Source organism: Lissotriton helveticus, chromosome 4_1 (assembly GCF_964261635.1).
Source record: "Lissotriton helveticus chromosome 4_1, aLisHel1.1, whole genome shotgun sequence".
NCBI classification, from domain to species: Eukaryota; Metazoa; Chordata; class Amphibia; order Caudata; family Salamandridae; genus Lissotriton; species Lissotriton helveticus.
Window position 1 is genome coordinate 1,037,594,132 of NC_136063.1, and position 23,319 is coordinate 1,037,617,450.

A 23,319-nucleotide genomic window follows, 5' to 3' on the forward strand; every position below is an offset into this window, starting at 1 on the left:
ATACCCTAAGTTAGCATTGACCGTACAGCCGATGGATAAACAAATGTCCTCACACAATTCTTATCTAGTCAAATATTAACAGAAGTTTTGCAATGGGTTTATGTTTATTTACTTTCCAGTGCCTGGAAATAACGCAAAGCTGAGCAAAGCGCTGCTTTGCCTTACTCTTCATTTAAGGGGTGTTTCATGGATGGTACATGGGTGTTCCATTAGAACCACCCATGGGTTATGATGCAAAACGCTACCTGCTAACAATGGTAGACAGGATTTTGCATCAAAAAATAACACTACTTGAAAGTAGACATTAAAAAGAAAAAATGCTTTTATTTCTTCTAACTTTTCCTACTTTGAATGTGTGCTACACTGTCAAGCACACATCCAACGTGGGTAAAGTTTTAAAGTTAGTCTAGCCATAGTATTTCGTACTGGAAGGGTATCCTTCCAGTACTCACTAGACACCTTTGACAATGGTGGCACTCCACACCCTAATTGTGTGCCAGGGCTAGGGGGGAGCAGAATCGTGCAATTTCTTAGCAGATATGGAGCTTTCCTCCTCTCTCTCACGCAACGCAGCGCAGCAACTTTGGGTGCTGCACTGGGTTGGGTGACACTTTTGTTAATCCTGAGCCCTCGTGCCTTTTACTAACTCGCACAACGCTTTTATTTTCTATAGAGAGTATTCATGATAGATAACTTCATGATCATGGTGGTGCAGTCTTCACTCTCTTGCATCTTTGTGGGTCCAAAAGTGATCTCACACTACCTGTTAGCTCTTCATGACACAGAGGAGTCAGTTGGTTTCATAATTACAGCAAAATTGCCATGTGTTGATATACTCTGGTCAACTCATCCTGGTAATAGGTTTATCTTGTCTTGAAATTTTCTTAGGTATACGTAGAGGTGTGCAGTTCCTATAGTGAGGAAGGTCAGGGGAGCCTGAGCAGGGGCAGCTCCTCCACTAGAGGGAGGAGCATCACCCCACTGATTTCTCGCATGGCAAGAAAGCCAAAGCATAAAGTGATAATAACTTTTAGTCATTACCATTTTAAGTTTGCTTTGTGCATTGCAGGCGGGCTGCTCTGCTCTTTGAGCAGGGCAGAGGAGTGGTTTGCCCACTCCTAACTGTACAAAGACTGTTTGGTTGGCCCTCTCAGGCCGCCCACACCAGTCATGCGCACTCTGCCCTTCTACATGCAGGCTGCTTTGCAGCCTGCATGGAGAACATGCCCACCCCATTAGCCACAGACTGGGCAGCGTCCCGACAAATCAGCGTTGTGATTGGCTATGGGGAGGGAGCCTGGCTGCCTGTTTCCTGTTCCTGTCGAAGGCAGGGGAGCAGGAGAGCAGGAGCCGAGAAGAAACGTGACCCTGCGGAAAGGTAAGATACGTTTATTTTTTATTTCTTTATTTCCCTGCGATCCCCCTCTTGCAAAACCCCCGTGAATCCCCCCGCGACCCCTCTCACCCACCCGCGAGCAATACTGCCCGCTACCGAGCTTGAGGGATCAAGTCAGCAGATCTGATCCTTCAGGAGCAAGAGCCCTGACACACTCTAAGGGGTGTCATGCTTCATCATAGGGCCGCTCCTTGTTGGGCCGGTGGAGCAATGCCCAACACGCTCTGCAGAGGGGCTCTTTTCCATAGTTCTTTTAAGCTGCTGTAGTGAAGTATGAGGTGTGATGTGAGGATGTTGTGAGTGAGTAGAGTGGTGGGTTAAAAATAACTTGAGGTCAATATTTAATGTGTTAAACCCTCGGTTACATTAAAAACAGATATAGGCTAGGGTGGATGTAATGATCCAAATTACCTCTAAGTATAAGTGTTGGTCAACATGTTTCTTGCCGGAAAAGTCACAAAAGATTGAGCCAATTTGTCAGGACTGTGAGATGTGAAGAACTAAACTACTTATAGGAAGGACGGTGGGAGGTACATGCATTAACTAGTGCCGTGCCATTCCCAGCACATGAGGGTATGTAATATACCTTGATGCAATCAATATGACCACTGATATATGCTGCCCTCATCAATCAATCAATCAGTCCATTTGTAGAGCGCACTTCTCACCCGTGAGGGTCTCAAGGCACTGGGGCGGGAGGGGAGGTGCTGCTACTGCTCGAACAGCCAGGTCTTGATGAGTCGCCTGAAGGTCAGCAGGTCCTGGGTCTGTCGTTGGCAGAGGGGGAGGGTGTTCCAAGTCTTGGCTGCAAGGTGGGAGAAAGATCTGCTGCCAGCGATCGTTCGTAGGATGCGGGGGGCGGTGGCGAGGGCGAGGTAGGCGGAGGGCAGCTGGCGGTTCAGGGTGTAAAAGGTTAGTCGTTCGTTGAGGTATGCTGGTCCGGCGTTGTGGAGTGCTTTGTGGGTGAGGAGCGTGAAGGTGATCCTCTTGTTGACAGGGAGCCAGCGCAGGCCTTTCAGGTGAGCTGTGATGTGGCTGTGGCGGGGGATGTCGAGGATGAGGCGTGCAGAAGCGTTCTGTATGCGTTGTAGTCGTTTCTGGAGTTTGGCAGAAGTTCCTGCATAGAGGGCATTGCCATAGTCCAACCTGCTGCTGACAAGGGCCTGGGAGACAGTCCTTCTGATTCCGGTGGGGATCCATCTGTAGATCTTGCGGAGCATGCGGAAGGTGTTGAAGCAGGAGGAGGAGACGGCGTTGATTTGCTGGGTCATGGACAGCAATGAGTCCAGGATGACTCCTAGGTTGCGTGCTTGGTCGGTGGGCGTCGGTGCCGCTCCCAGTGTGGCCGGCCACCATGAGTCGTCCCAGGCGCAGGGGGTGGATCTGATGATGAAGACCTCCGTCTTGTCCGAGTTCAGTTTCAGGCGGCTGTACTTTATCCATTCGGCGATGGCCTTCATACCTTTGTGGAGGTTGGTTTTGGCAGTGGTGGGGGACTTGGTGAGGGAGAGAATTAGCTGGGTGTTGTCGGCGTTTGAGATGATTTTGAGGTTGTGTGATTGGACGATCTTGGTGAGCGGTGCCATGTAGATGTTGAAGAGTATCGGACTGAGGAACGATCCTTTGGGTACGCCACAGATAATCATGGTGTCTCTATAGATCAGAAAGGAGAGACACAGACATTCTGTGAAGAAGGAGGAGGTCCAGTCCAGGGCTTTGCCGTGGATCGCTGCATTGTGGAGGCGTGTGTGTAGGGTGTGGTGGTAGACGGTGTCGAAGGCAGCCAAGAGGTCCAGTAGCATGAGGGCCACTGTTTCTCCGTTGTCCAGCAGGGCCCTGATGTCATCAGGGGCGGCAATGAGGGCTGTTTCGGTGCTGTGGTTGCTGTGGAATCCGGATTGGGATGTGTGCAGGATGTTGTTTTCTTCGAGGAAGGAGGTCAGCTGTCTGTTGACAATCTGTTTGATTACTTTCGCCGGGAACGGGAGTAGGGAGATGGGCCGAAAGTTCTTGAGTTGTTGGGTTTCTTGAGTAGGGAGTTGATCTCGGTGTGCTTCGAGCTCTCCAGGAAGGTGGCGGTCTTGAAGGAGTTGTTGATGATTTTGCAGAGATGGGGTGCGATGGTGGCGCTTGCTTTGTTGAAGATGTGGTGTGGGCAGGGATCTGATGGTGACCCGGAGTGGACGGTGTTCATGACTTTGATTGTGTCTTCGTCATTGACGTGGGTCCAGGAGAAGAGGGAGACGGTGTGGCTGGGGAACGGTGAGTCTGAGGTGTCAGTATCTGTCGAGGGTGTCTGGGTGTTGAAGCTATTGTGGATATCTGCGATCTTGCGGTGGAAGACGGTGGCTAGGGAGTCGCAGAGGTCTTGCATCGGCAGGATGTCGGAGTTGGAGCTGGGGTTGGAGAGTTCCTTCATGATGTTGAAGAGTTCTTTGCTGTTGTGTGCGTTGTTGTCTATGCGTTCCTTGAAGGCTGTCATTTTGGTTGTTCGGTTGAGTTGGTGGTGTCTGCATCTGGCACTCTTGTAGTCTGCATTTCTGTCCGGTGTCTGTTCGAGGTGCCACTTCTTCTCGAGCCTGCGGCAGGCCTGCTTGGATGCTAGGAGGTTGGCGGTGAACCAGGTGGCCTTTCTGTCTGTGCGTCTGTTAGAGGGTTTCTTGATCGGGCGAGAGTGTTGCGCAGTCATCGATCCATTGCCTGAGGTTGCGGGCAGCCGTGTTGGTGGAGTCGGTAGGTGGGTTTCAGGCGAGGGTGGTGTTTAGCTGGTCTTCAGTGACTTTGCTCCAGCAGCAGCGGGGGGCCCGTTGTGTGTGGTGGTGCTCAGTAGGCTTCTCGAAGGTGAAGTGGATGCAACGGTGGTCGGTCCTGTGGGGTTCTGTGGAGTGGCTGACGGTGATGTGGTTGCTGGCGGAGAAGATGGGGTCGAGCGTGTGTCCGGCGGCATGGGTGGGAGTTGTGGCGAGCTGCTTGAGTCCGAGGTTGGCGAGGTTGTAGGGCAGAGTGGTGGAGTTGCTGTTGTTGGTGTTCTCGAGGTGGAAGTTCAGGTCCCCAAGGGGGATGTAGTCCGAGATCGCAAGGGCGTGTGTGCTGATGAAGTCGGAGATGGAGTCGCTGAACTGTGGCTGGTGGGATCTGAAGATGAGGGTTCCTCTGAGGATCTGGAAATGCAGGTGTTCTGCCGTGCTGAGGGTGTCGTCAATGCTGGTTGAGATTCTGAGGGTGTTTCTGTGGACGATGGTGATTCCTCCTCCTGTTCCGCTAGTACGGTCCCTGCGGGTGATCTTGTAGCTGTCAGGAATGGCTATGGTGATGTCGGGTGCTGAGGAGGGGTTCATCCAGGTCTCCGTCAGGAAGGTGATGTCCGGGGAGGAAGAGTCGAGTAGGTCCCAGAGTTTGATGGCGTGCTTGCGGGGGGAGCGAGTGTTGTGTAGTATGCATCATAGGTTGTTGCGGCCTACCCCGGTGAGCATGGTGGGGGCTTGTAGGCTGGTGTATCTGCAGTTCCGGCAGGAGAAGGGTCCTTGAGTGCATTTTGGGGTGGCCCAGAAGCAGGTGTGTGAGCGGGCAGAGTTGAGTGCGTGGAGGGTGCTGGCATCGTAGCAGGGCCGGGCGTCGTGGCGTTCGCGGGGACCAGGAGTTCTGGCGCTGGGCGCTGTCCAGGCGCGGACGGGCGCACACGGGCTTGCCTAATACGGGCACCATGATAAGGGGAGGTGGGAGGGAGGAGCAGCTGGGAGGTGGGGAGCGAGATCGAATGGGTGAGCGAGGGGGCGCGGCCGGAAGGGACGGAGTAGCAGGGTTACGGTACGAAAAAAACAGGCTGATCATGGGGGAGCAACAGACAACTACTAGTAGTACAATAGAGTGAGGGATCAGAATAAAACAGAAAATTAACAGTGGCTCACAATAAGAGACAACAGCAGGAGATACAGTGGAGTACAATATAATACAAGCACAGTAAATGCAGCAAGCAGAGCGAGCAGGCAGAGACTTACGGGACCTTGAACTCGCGGTAGCAGCAAGGTCAGGGACACGACACGAGCAGGTGGAGCTATGCGGCGTTGGGAGCCACCTTTATATTAATATGGTCACAGTTCCGCTCCAAGATGGCACCAATTTTCCCTCCTATCACGATCTAACATGGCACCTGTTTTTACCCGTGTCCCAAAAACCAGTGACCCTGAGAGACACTAGTGGTGCGGGCACACCGTGATGACGTATCCCGCGATCATTCTTTTTATCCACTGGACCGGCTTGCCTGCTCGCAGACGAGCATTAGCCAAGCCAGGGGTATGTCGCACGCTGTCCGTGGCGATGTTGAACCAAAAGTAAGACACCAACGGTCGGTTTGTGGGCGCTCTCACATATGTGGTCAATGGACACCGCATGTGTATCCGACCCTTTATTGAAATAGTTTCTTCTTTTTTAACCCCACTTCAGGCAGAACAACGCTCTTCTAACACGACTCTACCATTGCTCATGGAGTCTTAGTCTTCCTCGATTAGTGGTAAGATTCCACGCTAATATTTGTGGGTATTTCTCCTTTTGTTGACCCTGCATTGAGCATGAGAGACCCGGTCTAGTCTATACGATAGGCACTTATTGTGTGTAACTTCATTCACTTCACTAGAACTGGGGTGTTCGCTTATCGTTGTCACCACCGCCATATACTTGATGACATGCATGTTGTACACGAGTGGGCAATGTTAAAACTCACACCCATCTAAGACTCTACATGGGGTATTTCGACACCTCCAGTCAGTGTGTGGCCACTTGATGAAATGTTATCCACATCTACAATCACTGCACACCACTGTCATGATAATTGATGTGTTGTGATTATTGATGTACTGTTATTCCATTTGGGTACTGGATTCAAGCATGCAACTGCTTTGCATGCCCATTTCTATTGAGCGCCAATACTGTCATTGAATATTGTTGCTGCTCTTGTCTCCTTTCTTCTAGGTCGGTTGACTTATCGATTGCACCAAGGTACATTACATACCCTCATGCACTTGGAATGGCACGGCACTAGGTAACGCATGTACCTCCAACAGTTGTTCACATCTCACAGTCCTGACAAATTGCCTCGATCCTTTATGACATTTACGGCAAGAAACATGTTGACCAACACTAATACTTAGAGCTAATGCGGACCATTATATCCACTCTAGCCTATATCTGTTTTTAATATAACCGAGCATTGACAGCACCAGCCCAATGAAGAGCTGCTCCATGATGAAGCATAAACTGCAAACACAACAGCTTGTTGTGTTTGCAATTACCGCTCTAAGTGTACTGGGGATGCTCAGACGTGAGTCCCAGGCACTCCACACCACTGGAATCAAGCTAGCCGGGCTTATGAGAGGTGTTACCTCGAAACCGGGCCGGTCCTCGGATGCTTGTTTCCGTTCTGGGAAGGACATGGCTTTTGTAGTTCGGACTGGACAGTTCCCATGGGGCACAGGGTCAGCGCTGATTTGCATATCGCCATTGTCTAACCCAGGGTGGTGTGGAGTGGAAAAACGATGGATTTGGGCCCAGATCTTTGGACTGGGGTGAATGTGTGACATTGATCCACATTCTGTCCATCATTGTTGTGTTTGCAATTACCATGATGAAGCATGACACCCCTTGGGGTGTGTGAGGGCTCTTGATCCTGAAGAATCAGATCCCCTGACTTGATCCCTCAAGTTCACCCGACCTTCCTCACTATAGGAACTGCACACCTCTATGTATACCTACATTCCTGGGGGCGCCTGTGCAGGACCTTGAACTGCCCTTTGTCCCTTCCTGTCATTATTGAAAAGTTCTTAGACATGACATGAGCATTTGAGATCACTTTTGCTGCACAGCAGTAACAGAACCCCCGAAAGGTATGTTTTTTGTCTTCCTAGACAGGCACATTTGAGGAAGTCGGAGACCCCAGGAGTCAAAGCATCAAGCCCTCAGGAGAAATCTTTGCAGAATCGATACATTAAACTATATTGGAACAGTGGGTTGTCAAAATGTGGTTACTCAAAAAGACAACAGCGCTCATCTTGATAAAAATGCATACTAAAGGGCAATAAAGGCTATTTAGACTACATCCCATCTAGTTAACAACAAAATCATAAACTTCCAAGGGTGAAATGAAGCTGCCATTAAAGTTTGGGGAAATTAGATGTTTTTGATCGCTTAAGGAGCATGGACTAATAAAATAAATGATTGACATTTGGGAATGCAACAACAGGATTCCTGAGCCAATCACAGGGTGATGCAAATAGCAAACTGCCTAACTAATACTCTTTCATTCTCAAACTCCCTCCAACAGGCGTTTTTTTAACACAGCATATTAGTACCTAAATCACATCACAAAATCAGAGACTGGTCACAAATAGTGAAATAGTGGGTGCAGAATGTGTTACCACTATGTGCGACCTGTCCTTTTGGACATCTGGCACAGAATTTCTTGACCAAAACCAAACCCAATGGAAATTCACAGTCAAATTGCACTTTGGCTGGTTGAACACAAGCTGCAAAGGGACTTAGTGGCAGAGATAAACAAAAAAAAAAATCTTGGGAAAAACTGCAAATTAATTCTGCTTGTATTACTGGGTGGATTCCCCGCTGAATCAATGCTGCTTGGTCAACAACCAAATTCATTAAAACGTTTTTAGCTACCGAAGCTTATTTGTGTTCACAACAGTTGAATCTCTGATCAAAAATTTCAGATCGTGATTCGAAAATTCCGCTTAGAAACTGCACGTCTGACTATGAAGAACTCTGCATGGTGGCCAGATTTCTCCACCACAGTTAAGTAGCAACTGAGAGGCAGGAAATCGATGTTCTATATGAGTCTACTCTGAAAATGTGTGAACATAGTGGTGAGGTATGATTCCCAGATGGGATAAGGGAGGGTTGTGAGGTGGTGGATAGAGGAGCATCCCAGGGAAAGAGTTTATATTGGTGCATGTTGGAAAAACATGAATAAAAACATTTAAGCAGCCACAGTCATAAGTCTGTGTGTATCAGTATTCACAAGCATTCTCATTCACCTAGCCATGCTGGACTCCTAAACTTACACTTGAGTGTAGTAGACTTGAATAAGCTAGATGCTAGTAAAATGCCTCTAATATTTCCATTTTTTCAGATAAGAGTGTAAGGGTAGCGAGTACATGTGCTTTAGCAACATTTAAAAAGGCCTCTACCTTGAACCCTGATGCCCCTCTGCGCCTACAACCACAAAGTCCTTAGGCAAATAAGGGGAATGCCTGTGGCATTATCCTTGCTATTCTCCCTCAGGCCCTCTTTCCAGTCATTGGCTTTGTGGGTAAATGTATTGATTAGAGAGAAAACACAGGAAGATCCTGTTCCTGTAAAATTCTTCTGCATAATTCTGGGAACATACCAGTCTGACAAAAGGAAACAGACTGATGCCAGGTATTAGAAAATGAGTCATTAATTGTGTGGCCTACACAAGTAATGGGTCTACATTTGCCCTTTAGTGTGAACCAAACACCCCATTGTAGCGCTTGAGTCTCACTGGGTAGTGAAGTGGAGCAGGCTAAGGCCTACTCAAGGGAGGTGGTGTAGGTTAGTAATCACCATTCACAAATACACTGTAATAACACTCAATGAATGATTGTCCAGTCTGTGCTTTTTCTTTTGAAAAAGGAAAAGTACATTTATTACACCCGCATTACTGAATACAATGCAACAATTTACAAATGTACACAAGCTGATGGAATTACTTCTTGAGGACCCTGCAAAATCCCTCTTACCCTTCCCAAAGGGAGGTCTAGACAACAAATCATGTCAAAACATTCACTTGTATTAAAATGCCGGAATGGGATATCACGTTGAATGATCGTGGTTACTATGACAATAAAGCATGTATACTTTGCATAAGCGTGGTTGTCAGTATCATTATTTCTTTGAAACAATTACAAAGAAAAATGTCTATGCATGTCTAAGTGATTTGTGCCATCAAATGTACCCTTAGCATGAAATATGCACTCAAAACATAGCCCCTGAAGGCAACAAGTTATAATCACAACATCTTTGTAATTGTAGTCCTTCACCCCTGGAGTGTGGTTGCTCATAAACACTTTCATCAGAAATAAAAATATTGCACTTGAAACATAGTCCCTAAAGAACATCTCTTTGGTAAATACACATATGTGCAATTACTACCATTCACCTCTAGAGTGAGTCTCTCAACATGAAAAATCATAGTAAATACTTCCAGGCCACAGCTGGTTGCAGCCATCATCTTCCCCCTAGAAAGCGCAGCCTTTTCAACTCTAAAATAAAAGGTCCAGCTAGGAGAAAGCTTAAAAAACACTTGAAACCATTGATGGATTATCTTTCATTGAGCCCTACCAAACTTAGAGAGGGGACTCTGGTGCTTCCTTTGGGGGGAGGCTGTGCTGCTCCTACAGCTCTCCTGCTCTTTGGTAACATTTCGGTGGTAACCACAAATGAGTGGTTTCTATCTGACACGTGGGCGAAACTGACGAGCCCAGCAGGGAATTATGGGGCGCTCTTCCATGAGGTTTATGAATTTGTGAACAGGCGCTCTCCTGCTGTGCTAGGGAGAGCCACACCAGTTACTTTTATTTTATTTTCCTGTTTGCTGTGGCTTTGCGCCATGCTTCTTTTTCCTTGGGGTGCCCGGTCCCAACCAGGCTTCCCTTGTGACTTCCACAGTGTTGGAAAGCAGCTTGGGGAACCTATCTCTGGCTGCTCTCACTGGCTCCCCGCATGGCTAGCACCCTTTCATGCTGCAGCAGGCACCAGCGCTCCTGCGGGCAGACGCATGTGGTGCTGCTGGTTTGTCCCTCTCTGACGCGGCATCTTGGGGCCCAGAGACGGGGTTCTGTGCCCCGCCTCTCCTCAAATGGAGAAATGTGACAGAGCTAACCCTTGCCCGACTCCTTCTCAGTGGGCCGCTGCCTTCTTACTTGGGGGAGCATGCTGCCTCCTCTTTGTTCTTCTCGGAGCCCAGGATGGGGTCCAAGGCTGCTTCCTCGGAACCGAGGGAGTGCAATGAAACTCTCTTTCACCAGTCTCCTTGTCGGGCGCAGGCATGGGGTCCTGGGCCCCTTTTGACTTTGGTGGGGGAGCACGACATATTTAACTTCTCGGGCCCAGGGATGGGGTCCTGGGCCCCTTCTTCTGGCGGGGGGAAAGTGCAATTGTGCATCTCCTTTAACTTGGGGCATCCCCGGGTCCTGGCCCAGCCCAGGGGCATGGCTGCAAACAGCAGCAGAGTCCCAGCTTCGTCGCCGGTGCCTACCTTCATGAGAGCATGTCAGCGGCCTTTGGGTCAATGTTGACGGTTTTGATCTCCTTTGTCTCCTGGTGGCAAGCCTTACCATCTGGAAAACATTTTTTCAGGCCTCCTGGCCTCAAAGATACCAAACTTTGTAGGGAGCAAGTTCCACTGGCTCCCTGTGCCAGCCTTTCACTTGGTTGTGTCTCTGGAGAGTGCTCCCTCTTTGAGGAGAAGCCCAGCCTTTCCCCCAACTTATCCACAGAGGGTATAAGGGGACCAGCCTCCCTGGACCTGGGGAGTGGCCCACTGGTCCTGGGGTCAATCAGAGGCAGTGTCCTTGATGCAGTGGGCAGTTGGCATTCTTTCTTCCAATTGTCCATGGTGCAAGCCTTCAATCCCAGTGTTCCACAAAAAGGCACAAACAACAGCGCTCTCTCCCCTGCGTCAAACCATTTAAGTGGGGGCAGGACTGTCCAGCAGGGCTGCACCTCTGGACTATCCTGATGTGCCACATCACCTGTCTGCCCCTGTCTCAGCCTCCCTGTACAGTCTTTCGGGATAGCTGAAAATGGCTTCACCCAGGAATCACTTGCTACATGTGCTCTGGGGTTCTCAGCTCCACCTTTCACTGACATCATTGACAGGGCCTTCCCCCAGCAAATCTTCAAAGAAGCTCCCCCCTCTTGTTTGACTCCAGAAGTATGGACTTCTTCCTTTGTTCAGTGGCTTGAAGTAGGCCCTCTTCCTGGCACAAGATGACAGCTGGCTGATCAATGCAGAGCAGTTCACCCAATCCCGCTCTCATTCAGAGCTGACTTAAGCACTGCTAATTGCCTCTAAGACGGGCGAGACCTCTCCTCCTGCAGCTGGAGAGAAAAGTAATTAACCCAGTACAACAGGGTGATAAAAGGCCTGTACTCTAATCCTGTGCTGATTCGGAGAAATGTGACATTCCTGAATGACCCATAAGCTGTACATATATGCTTTTGGTCTTTACAGAATTGTTCTTTTTACACAGGTTACAGTGTATATTGGTGCAACAAAGGAGTTTGTAGCCCAAAAGCGACTGGAGCACGCCCCAAGGCAGCCTTTCCCATAAAAGTATTATGGAACGTCACTACAGTGAAGACAGTAAAACACACTGACTTTCTCTACATGTGTATATCCACATTACAAAGCATAGTCCAGGTCAATACCAAACCTGCACAGTCCCTTCTGCACCAGGCTACCAGTGTGCAGTTCCTGGGCTGCGCACAATAGGAGTCTTCCACACGCAACCATCACGCATGTGCACCTTCCCCTTGCTGCGTCATAGCGGCCTTATCTTAAAAGGCGGACCCTGGCAGTAAACCGGCATAGTTCATTTGACCATGAGTTTACCGTGGGTGAGTCACAGGTCATGAGGCTCTCCCATAATAAAAGATCAAAAAACAGAAGATCAAAAAGCAAAAAATCTAGGCGGATCAGATGGTCAGAACCACCTTCTCACACCAGGACAAGAGAGATGCCTAGGTGAGAACACTATGACAAAGAAAGTGTTACCTCTAGGACAGGAAACACACTGTAATGTTTTTGTTGGAATGCACTGGGGTCAGGGTGCTGGACACACTAGAAAAAGAAGAGACTTTCACAAACAGAGAGTGTGTTAGGTGAATGAAACACTGACAGAAAGAGAGACCACATATAAATCACACTGTACAGTAAGAGAGTAACATGGTCAACATCACCGAAGTCCAAGACCACTAATTGCCCTCACACAGGTTTTTTGGATGGTAGAGAGATGCAACACTCTCAGAAACCCTCCTCTAATGGCATGCAGGTGGTATGATGCGTAAAGGAACCCCAACACTTTGACAAACAAATGTCTTGGCTGGGGGTTACAACATATTGGAACTTTGTCTGTGTGTGAACTTTACACTCAGGAGGAAGTCTGTTTGGTGCATCTTTTTTGTGATAGAGAACTGATTGGATGAACATGGAAGCCATCTTAAGCGTGCCCATGGCGAATGCTGCTGGAGAATGTTGCTGCCACGTGTTCTTAATGTTGCTTATTCTAATGGTGGCTTGGAATTTGGCATGCCATTTTCTTTTCATTGCAAACTAGCTCTGCGAATGCGATCTGATAGCAATCCGAGTCTGCCTATTGTGGTACATTGCCCGGAATTCAAGCTTCTTTGACCTGAGTCTATGGATGTAAGAGCTGTTGCGTGACAACAGATAAGTGGGAAAAAACATTGTTGTCAGCATTCTGCTCTAGCAGACGTAGCTAACACAGGCTCTCAATGGTTTACATCAGATTATGAAAAATAGCTGATTTTATTCACCAATTGAACTTTTGTGTTCTTGAAAAACGTGCAACTTTTGCTGATGTCTCCTCTACCATCTCTTGCAAAGCCAAAGTCCCCTATCATGGCATTTGGTTAAGAGGGGCCCCCTTGTGCCAAGATAAAGCCCGCTCTTCAATCTAAGAGTGGTCTCATCCACAAGTGTGATGGCTGGTCGTGGGTGGTATGGCTAAGGTGCAAGCACCCATTGGGATCTGCCTGACAAATACCTAAATCCTCTTACAAAACTGTAGCACAGATTGCTAGAAATCTTTTGAAACCCCTTAACAAGATTGATTAGCTATTGTGCTTTCAATGATTTTCCTCCCAATAGAAATCATCCCGTTACTTTGCCCTCCTAGTAACCAGGGTTCACATAGGGAACTGTGAATAGAGGAGACTGCTCCCTCCAAACATCCATTAGTGAGAATTAGGGATTATTTTTTGTCAAACAGGAGAAGGAAAAAAGTCCCCAAGCATTCCCATTTAGTTTCTCCTAGTGTTGCACCCCCGCCCCCCCCCCTTTTGTGGACACAGTCGGTTACATGTCTCTAACCCCAAGAGAAAGAGAAAACCAACAGGTATTTCACACCCCTCTTGTGCTTTACACACACGAAGAAAGGGCATGTGAGAACAACAAACCTTCCAGAGAACTTGCAGGGAAATATAGGTAACTAACCCGTTCGAGCCCCTAAACCAGTACACATACAATAGGGATCCTGATAATCGAAATGTAGTGTATCCTAACCTATTGTGCATTAAACATGGATCGGAATAGTCATGATAATAATACAAATATGTTTAAAGACAAATGATATCAGAGTAAAAAGAATAAAAATACCAAACATTATAGCCCATATTTGTTGTACTTGACCCTCTCTGTCGGGTCACACCAAAACTTTTTATCTTTACCCTCCTACATTTTCTGAATTTGTTTTTTTGGCCTTAGGACTCTGTGCACTTTACCACTTCTAAACAGTGCTAAAGTGGTTGTGCTCACTCCATAAACCATGGTAAAATTAGCTCACACCTGATTGGTATATTAAATGTACTTATAATATCCTAGTAAAATGGTATACCATATACTCAGGGCCTGTCAATTAAATGCTAATAGTGGTCCGGCAGCACTTACTGTGACAGCCATTTAAGTAGCCCCTTAAACCACGTTATAAGTCTGCCATTACAGCCTGAATGCAGTTTTAAACTTCCAATTCAGCTTGCCAAAAGAACAACTTTGCCATGGCTAACACTCCCCATTTATTACACAGAGTAGGCCCTAGGTAGCCCATAGGGCTGGGTGTACTGTAATTAAAAGGTTGGACATGTACTTTTAGTTTTTTATATGATGCTAGTGAAAGACTCCCAAATTCACTTTTCAGTACAGTGAGGCCTACCTTTCCCATAGGATAACATTGGGTTGCCTTATTACATTCAGCCTCGGGGACAGAAACGGCTCAGACCATCTTGAACCTGCACCTAGACCCAGCCTGAGTGAGTCCCAGCCCTCCAAGTGGTGCCTCCCTAATCCTGGATGCTTGTGTGTGGTGCTAAAGGTGCCCAGATAAGCAAAATAAAACCTGAGACATAGGAGTTTTTGGCTAAAACCGCTCTGAGACCAGGACCAACCTGTTCATCCATCCTCAAGGTGCATCGCTGGTCAGCCTGACTTTTTGGTAGCTCCCACTATGTTCTTCTCCATAGCAGCAAATCCTCCTCCGTGTTCCTTCACAGAAGGGGTATCTGGCCTCATGGAGTCCTCTTTTGCCACTGCCTGCAGACTCGTCCCATTAAAGATTTTAGACTTCCAAAAAAGAGACCTGGGGCCCGATGTAGGTAATTCTTATTTACCACTTCTTAAATACCGAATTTTACCGATTCGGTATTTCAGAAGTGGTAAATATGAAGGGGGGAGATGTAGGTATTTCCAGATGTGTAAATACCGAATCTTTAAGATTCGGTATTTACCGAATCTGGAAATACCGAATCGGTATTTCCTATTGATTCCTATGGGCTGTGAAGCCCATAGGAATCAATGGGCAATACCGATTCTGTAATTACAGAATCGGTAATTACCGATTTTAGCAAGGGTGCAGGGGGTGTCACTTTGACACCCTCTGGCACCCCAAAAATAGGCTCGGGTGCCATGTGGCAGGCATACATGCCCCAAGGGCAGGTCTGCCTGTCATATGGCAGAGGTGTGCATGCACACATGTGCATGCACACCGGAATCGGTATTTTACCATCAAATTGGATTTGATGGTAAAATACCGATTCTGTAAGGCTTGTGGGACTCAGAAGAGTCCCACCTACATCTCAAATATACCGAATCGGTAAAAATACCGATTCGGTATTTTACAGAATCGGTAAATTTACCGATCGGTAAATTTACCGATTCTGTAAAATTCAGGGCCCTACATACCATTTCTGAATTACCGGTCGGTAACGGCCGAAAATACCGATTTTCGGCCGTTACCGACCGACCTACATCTGGCCCTAAGTCCGAACTGGAAAATCTTCACTGCAACTTTGTCCGGCGGCTCCCTGATGACAACGCCTCCTCCTCGGACACCACTTGCAGCCTTGCCATACTGAACTTTTACTTTCTCAGAAGATTTTTCTCGAAATTTCTTCTTAGTTCCAAGGTAAGCGCTGACCAAGCCCAAGCCACTTTTTGTACCTGACTCGCGCGTCATCACAGCTGGCCATATTTTTTTTTTTAGTTTGACCTGGTCTTGCACAACTAGTTGTCCTTGGTTTGTGCTTTGAACTTGTGCTAGAGCTAGTTTTTTACCTTAAACTTCAAAAATAAATTCATAACTCTGGTTCTACTAATAAGATGTTTGTCGTTATGATGTCAAATAATTTATTAAAATGTATTCAATTTTCTAAATTGGTGTGGGACTTTCTTTGTGTTGGGTTTTCATTATTATTGCTATTTGTGTGCTGCATAAAAACTTTATATATTGCCTCTAAGTTAATCCTGGCTGGAGGGGCGTGGCCTGACAGCATGGCCGGTTAGACATGCGTTGGTGCAGCTCCTGCCCTATCGGACGAAATCCTTCATAATCCTGGCAGAATGGTGCCCCCCTTTTGTGGCATCGGAGATTGGAATGCCCCACAGCTCTGAGGATACCAATCGGGGCGAGTGAAGCAGATCCACGGCCGGAGAAATCGAACTATATCCCCCGGGGCTTCTGCCTGACAAGATGGCAACCACGGCCTAATCCAGGAGACAGCAGGCCGCAGAAAACTGTGCTGAAGTGCGGAGGAGAGGAGGGCCCGAAACGCCTCAGGAGCCTCGCCCTGTGCTGCCCAGCCGGAGGGAGGCAGAGACGGATCCGGTGGATTGAGGCTGAGTTGGACCGCCAGCAGCCTGGGTGTCGGCTCTACACGAGATCGGGGCTGTACAGGTGTGTACCCGGCCCTCTCGGCCCTCTGTGGTGCATGGTAGATCCTGGTGCTGGGGAGGCAGGGACTTGACGCTGTGGCACGGACATTTGATGAACAGGACCGGGGCCAGGTGGCAGTTGCCTTGCTCCCCCGGAGTCCCAGTGGAGTGCGGCGCTTCGGGGGGCCGGCCCGGCGTGTCTCCCATTGTAAAGGCTCCCTGGAGGCCGAGCAGGACTGCGGGGGAGACAAATACGGAGCCAGACCTCCCACATGTGACTAGGACCCCCACCGGTGTGCAGGACTAGAGCTTGGCAGCGGTGCAATTTGGGCCACATTTGACTGGTAAGGCCTGCTGGGGACGCCTACCCTAGACATCAAAAGACCAAGGTATTGCCTGGCGTACAACTGGCTGGGGGGACTGGGGACCCCGGTTCTGGTGGTGAGCCCCCTTTCCACCCGTGTGGTGCCATTGGCTGTGACAGCGGGCTGCGCGCCCTACGGAGGTGGGCGGCGGCAGGAGGTGAGGTGGAAGCACTGACCGGCCGTGGACCTAAAGAGATGGTCTGAAGATTTGGTGTGAAGCCCAGAATGGAGGGAGGGCCGGGGAAGCAGCTGGTGGAGCCTCCGAGATTGAGTGTCCCTACCCGGGGACGACACAGGACGAGGCTGTGAAAATCCTGGGGTTCAGGGTGCACATCTGGCATCCTTGGCAAGTGAGGATGATGACCCCAGAGATAACCCTACAACCTTCACGCCGACTATGGGGAGAGATAGAACCCTTAAAGGCGCCCAGTCCAACAAAATCATGCAGTACATAGTACCAGACCCGACCTCTGCTGACCACAATAGACCTGACCAGGAGCAGACGCCTCATCACGGCTCAGTGGCCCATGACACGTACGACATTCTGGCGGCCATAAGGGAATCGCGAACAGCGCTGGAGTAAAAAATGGATGGGATGGCCATGGACATCAACCATCTATGCCTGGATTTAAGGAAAGTGGCAGACAGAGTTACCACCACGGAGGGGGACCTGAACACGCTACAGACCGAAGTTCAACAACTGCGTGCAACAGCTTCTGCGCTCCAGGAACACACAGCACAGCTGGAAGACAGGGCAGACGATGCGGAGGGGCAATCAAGGAGGAACAACCTCCGCTTTTTGGGCTTTGCAGAAAAATCCGAGGGGCCGGCGGCGGACCTGTTTCTGGAGGAATGGATTGGCTCTGCACTCCCAACCCTTAGGCTTTCAAAGATGTTCGCGATAGAAAGGGCCCACCACACCCTTGGACCCCCGCCTAAACCAGGAGCCCCACCTGGAGCAATGATCGCATGTTTGTTTAACTTCAGAGACCGGGACACAATCCTCCAATTTATTTGCACTAATGGTCCACCCAAGTTCGAAAATCAGGCCATCCACATCTACCCTGACTACACCAAAAAGTTACAAGACCTAAGAAATGACTTCCTAGGCGTCAAGCGATGACTGCGGGATCTCCATATCAAGTACAGCCTAATGTTCCCAGCCCGACTCAAAGGTACAGTATGAGGTCAGGGTCCACTTCTTTGGTACTCCGCAGGTGGTGGCGGAATGGATGGAATCATTGGGCCTGGCTGGGCACGACCACAACCACGGCTGGCAGGAGCAGAAACGGGGGAGTGGTCGGGAACGGAACCAGCAGCGCTCTACTGGAGAACAGCGACTCAGACAACGGGACATATCGGACAGAGGTCGTATCATGGTAGGGCTGGATGGCACCCTACTAACGGAGAGGGAGGCGATCCCGACGCAGAATCAGTTTTCCCCATTGTATCTGGTGCAGGAGACGCAGTCGGAGCAGGGGGGTGTCGCCAGCCCAGCAGATGAGGAGTCATGAGACCTTGGCAGGCCAGCTAACGAACTGAAATATGGGAGCAAATGGTCACCAACACTGTAAGTACGGGACTTGGCCCGGATGGGTCTGAACTTGGCCATGAGCTCCCACTTAAGAGAGCCTGAGCCCCAGGGACGATGGATTGGGGCCGAGGAGTTCTGGGAGGAAAGGGTACCATTCCGCCACTCTACAGTCTTAGACACTCCGACTGTGGTGCGCTGGGACGGCCTCATTAGACCATTGGTCGGGCAGGGACGCGCAGTGCCAGACAGTTTGGCTATATATCTGTGAGTAGGAGGGTTACTTTTCTTGTGCAAGTTTTTTCCTTTTTTACTGGAACATGTTAGTTGATTTGAGTTTGGGGGTGAGGTAAAGGGAGGGTGACAGCGATGGGGCGGAGTCCTGGGTCCTCAGACCATGGTTGGGTTGTGAGTATGCAGTGCTACTGCCTGAGGGAGGGGGGGTGGAGGGGTTGGGAGTTTACATTTTAATGTTTCACAGTTTCATGCCGGGACTATGCTCTGTCATATCACTGCTTAGTCTATGGGGTTCCAGCACACAGGGTCTCACTTTGCTACAGATGGAATCTTCCTCACAACAGACATGGGCCACCGTACCACCAGATACCACACTCATGGTAGGCGATAATCAGAAATATGAATTCATAACGTCGAATGTAAGGGGGCTTAATAACATGGTCAAACGGGTGCGGGTGGCGACCTATCTAAGAAGATACGGGATAAGTATAGCCTTTCTGCAGGAGGCACACCTGTGGGGGGACTGCCTCAATATGTCCAACGCAGAGGCCAGTTTTTTGCAACTTTCTATTCGGGGTTTGCTAGAGGAGCACTTATATGCACAGCGCCTTGAGTCCCTTTCAAGGCAGTGAACACCAGACTAGATCCTGATGGGAGGTTCGTGGTGCTCAATGGGCCACTAAATGGAGGACACATAAGCTTGGTGAATATCTATGCCCCAAATAGTGATGATGGGGAGTTTCTGGGATGGGTCCTGGGTCAGTTAGATCTAGATCCAGATGTAGAGCTGATTATCGCAGGAGACTCTAATTGTGCCCTGGATGGAGAGCTGCACAGACACCCCCCCAGACCAGATACCAAACCAAAAGCGAGAGAGGCCATACACCAGATGCTTCACAGCTACTGCCTGTTAGACGTCAGGCACCACCACAATCCCCGGGGGTGTGTAAACTCGTGCCACACACCTGCAGCCAACACATACAGTAGACTTGATTATTTTTTTATTCAGGTGACACCGGCGAGGTTCCGTACGTGTGGGTACGTGTCAGATACACTCACAATAGAAAGGGGGACACAACAGGGGTTCCCGCTCTTTCCCTTGTTGTTTGCCCGGGCAATGGAGCCACTGGCTTGTCATCTCCGTGGGGTTCTTCTGGGGCTGGTCATCCTAGTGGGGGGAACGGAACATATTGTCTCATTGCACGCCGACAACGCACTGGTGTACCTGCGTCGACCGACCCAGTCTATGTCGCTGCTATTTGCGGTTTTGGAGCAATTTGAGGGGGCCTCCTGACTTCACATTAATAAATTGAAATCACAAGTATACGCAATCGGGCCGCCGGGCGAGAGAGAGGACGCCCAGCCAGAGACAGAGCTGTCTTCTATCACCATAACATGGGGCAGATTATTAGGGTCTTCGGGCTGTATTACCTTCTGGAATACACTCAAGGTCTCGCTCATGGGGAAGATTGCCTTGAAAAAATGAAAATTGTGGTTTTGCCTAGATGCCTCTTTACGATGCAGGGATCCTTCTTTGAACTTCCCCATCGGGTATTTAATGAAATAGACGGACTGCTCATACAGTTGCTATGGAATGGGAAACGGTGCCGGGTCAGTCTGGAGGTCATGAAACGCAAGTGAGGCAAAGGTGGTTTAGAAATTCCAGACTTGGAACTTTACTATTTTGCATCGCAATTGCAGCATGCTATAGCAAGGCTGGACACCGACCCTTCCTGGGAAAGGGCCCTACTGGCGGGCACGTATGGTGGACGACAGTTGGGGGCACTCCTATGGCGGGCAGGGGGGTCTCGGGAGTCGTGTTCTCCACTAATTCGACTATTAGCGACGACCTGGAATCGTGTGCATAGGAGACTTGTCCGAGCATTGCCGTTCGCCCCGGAGGCCGATCTCTGGCTGCTGCCGCCCTTTGCTCAAATTGAAAAGGTAATGTCGACTGACAAATGGAAATATGGGGGATGCCTAATGTTGTCCGACCTATACCTGGAAAATAGGTTCATTACATATCAGGAGGCGGTGACTACCTTTGACTTGGAACCCGGGCAATTTCTGCAGTATGCCAAAATTGCGGCCACAGAACAGCAGCTATGGCCCTCATTCCCTGAGGCCCTGGAGCCCACCCATGTCCTGGTTACGATGATAGCTATGGTGGGAGGGCCAAAATTTGTCACCCATCTATACAGGGCGCTGAGGGAGGATGAAAAACTTGGACCCTTAAAAGTGGAAGAACAGTGGCAGCAGGTGTGTCCGCAGAACTTACGCCCCGGGACTGGGAGAAAATCCATGAGAGCGAACGCAAGGTATCGCTCTCTAACAGATTCAAACAAATACAGTATAATATAGTACATATGGCCTACCTCTCGCCCAGGTGGCTCCATACCATCGATAGCACTAGGGATCCAGCATGTCCCAGATGTCGCCATGTTCAGGCGGACTTTCCACATATGGTATGGACCTGCCCAATAATTCAGACGTACTGGACGGAGGTCCTAGGGGACCTGTATAGAATAACTGGCTGGATGATTGACATGGAGGCGAGCTCATGTCTCCTCGGACTAATTCCCCGGGACCCTAAACGAAAAACGAGTAGACGGTTCCTGGTGCTGGGGCTTATAATAGCTAGGCGGCAGATAGCAATACACTGGCTGGCGCAGCAGCGGCCACAGCTAGCAAGCTGGAGAACGGACCTGAGAGAATGGGCGCTGGCGGAGGAGGGGCATATGCGCGCCACCAGACGAGATGGCAAACTACCTGAGGTACTGATGGCGTGGGGAATGATGATACAGGAGATAGAGGGGCAGACATCGCAGTCCACACAGGTATCGCAGGATGGGACGCACACCACTGGGACAGAGACCCACAGTCAGGAGAGGAGCTAGATGGAGACCCTAGACGGTGCATTAGATAATCGGACCTGAGATGCATAGAACCCGCTAAGGGGGGGTGTTGGGGGTGGCGGGGGGAGTTTGGGGGGGTTAGTTAAAGTTTGTTTACCACACACCAAATCCTTGTCTAAAGTAGCACACAGTTCTTGAGGAGCGTACACGGACATAATCCTGAGTTCACAATTGGAATGTTCATGTTATCATTTGTCACGTGGGCGGAATGTATTGTATATGAACATGGTCTGTACCTTCCAAAGAATAAAATCAATAAAGAAATTTAAAAAACAAAAGTTAATCCTGGCTGCTCTGTGCCAAGCTACCAGAGGGTTAAGCACAGGTTGATTTAATGACTTTAGTGTTTCACCCTGACAGGAATTGTGACTGTTGCTTGAGCAGGGTTAACACCCCACTGAACCAATATCACAATTTCTCCCAGTATGTTATTGGAAATCCTGTCCTACTTCTGTCTCAGATCTGATGCACTGAGTAAAACCCCTCATACCTCATTAGTACCCACATGACTGGGCAGTTGGCTTATCAGTTGGAATGTTCTTGAGACTAGCATGGCTCTCAAGTGTGTAGATGGTCCTTTTCTTTTTATTAGCAGAAACAGGGTCATACAGTCTTTTCCCTGGGCTTGAAGGTGGTCCCAGTCTCACTGGAAGAGACAGGGTCATATATACAGTGTTTGTCCATGGACACGAAAGCTGCCCGGTGAGTATTACATAAATGTAAATGTAAAATGTAAATGTCATGGTACTTATAGAGCGCACTGTCACCAGACGGTCACCTTGCGGTGTCACCTATGCGGTTTCCTGGCGCTGATACTCATACCGCTGTGGAACCCCTCCTGGCTTTCCTTGTGAAGTGTCCACTCCTGGGCACCACCAGGGTGAAGCCAGGCATCCTTAGCGCTGTTGGGGCCGGTGTGGAGGCTAAGCAAGCTATTGCCCAGAGTTGCAGCGTGGGGCCCGTGATTAGAATAGGCACCGAGGCGAGACTTAACAGGTCCGAGGAAATTGAGCCCGAGACCCTGCCGAGGCGGCAATCGAACCCTGGTCCCTGGCCAGAACTCTGCATCAGGGTCTGCCGCTCTAACCATTGAGCCACACTCCTCCACACATAGGAACCTTCAGTTGGGTGAAGATGCTAGGCAACCTGCCACTGGGTTGAGAGCATGTAGTCCACACTTACTAGGTACAGTTTTTTAGTGATCAGTTAATGACGAAGTGGCATGGCAACTAACATCTTCTAGAGGCAATATACCAGTGGTGAATAGCTCATAAGTAATTTAAAGGAGGCAGGTTGTGTATATGGCTTACTTGAATCCAAAGCTTCATACAGAGTTTGTTGCTGACACTAGCCTATTTAGGTTAGGCACAATGCTTGTACAGCACAACGGACACCCAAATGGTTGAAGGCATATTATGGCGCATACAAACAGAAGTCTGTCCCAAACTGAACGTGCTTATTCACAATCTGAGAAAGAAAGTTTAGCAGTGGTGTGGGCTTGTGAACATTTCCACGTATTCTTATATGGAAAGTCATTCAAGCTTGTGATGGATCATCAAGCGTTGTTAACCATCTTTGTCAATCCGAAGGCCAAGATGCCTCCTTGCATTGAACGTTGGGATCTACCATTACAGAAATACAACTACAAAATTGCACACCATACAGGGAAAGACCAAAGCCCTGCTGACTACTTTTCATGAGTACCTCTATAGTGCCATGGTACTCCTTCAAATATTGCTGAAGCCTATATAAATTTCTTGTGAAGTTCAGCACACACACTGCCATTTTGTTGGAATAAGTTGTCACTGCCACAAGTCAAGTTAGTGACATGACAAAATTGAAAGACATTAATGCACATCAGTTTTGGATCCAGCACACTCAATCTCTGACCAGTGACAGTG